A 983-nucleotide genomic window follows, 5' to 3' on the forward strand; every position below is an offset into this window, starting at 1 on the left:
AGGAGGTGATTTCGTTGAAGAACGATTATGATTAACTGATTGTGACGATCTTGGTGATTGCCTTTCCAGGTAGGGTTATGGACCGCCATTTCCTCAATCTTGTTCCAAGTTTGATTATCGTCAACTTCGGTGAACATACCATTTGATCCCATGTTGAGAATGTTTCTTGAGTCTTCATAAAGACCATTCTAAAATTGTTGTACCAAGAACCACTCGCTAAGTCCATGATGAGGACATGAGCGACAAATTCGTTTGAACCGTTCCCAAGCTTCATACAAAGGTTCTTCATCCCTTTGCTTAAAACCCGTAATTTGAGCTCTTAGCATGTTAGTCTTTTCCGGAGGGTAGAATTTTTTGTAGAAAGCTAGAGCCAACTTCTTCCAAGAGTCAATTCCAAGAGTAGCCTTATCAAGGCTCTTCAACCATTGTTTTGCGGTGCCGATTAGATAAAAAGGAAATAAGACCCATCGAATTTGGTCTTGAGTCACACCTATTTGTGAAATCGCATCACAATAGTCACAAAAAGTCTCCATGTGAGAGTGAGGGTCTTCATTAGGCATCCCCCTAAATTGGCTTCTTTCGACTAATTGGATAAATGCGGATTTTGAATGAAATTTCCGGTTAAGTGGTGTGGTGGGGGAGTACCATTGGGTAGGTTCTCCTCGGTTGGTACGGAATGTGATGAGAATTTAAGCATTGTGGGTTGATTTTGTGATTGATTTGGTGTTGGGTTCTCCTCACCTTCTCTTGCAAAAGGGTTGATGAACTCAATAGTATTGGATTGAATATATACAACCTCACCAATACCTCTCAAAGTACCTCTAGCAAGTCTTCTATTGTTTGTCAAAGTCCTTTCAATCTCGTGATCAATGGGTAACAAGTTACCTTGTGATCTTCTAGACATGCAAAATATCAAACAACTTGAAAACAATTAGAACAAACCTTGAGGAGTTTTAATTCCCCAAGGTAAAGAAAGACACAAC

General features: G+C 39.9%; 1 non-coding gene across 1 annotated transcript; it reads left to right on the plus strand.

Annotated features, from left to right (window-relative positions):
- The first annotated feature begins 219 nt into the window (after positions 1-219).
- LOC141593767 (small nucleolar RNA R71) lies at positions 220-326 on the plus strand. The gene has a single exon (XR_012521833.1). It is a non-coding gene; the product is annotated as a small nucleolar RNA R71 (small nucleolar RNA).
- Positions 327-983: the final 657 nt, after the last annotated feature.

The sequence above is a fragment of the Silene latifolia genome, chromosome 7 (assembly GCF_048544455.1).
Source record: "Silene latifolia isolate original U9 population chromosome 7, ASM4854445v1, whole genome shotgun sequence".
In the NCBI taxonomy this organism is placed as follows: Eukaryota; Viridiplantae; Streptophyta; class Magnoliopsida; order Caryophyllales; family Caryophyllaceae; genus Silene; species Silene latifolia.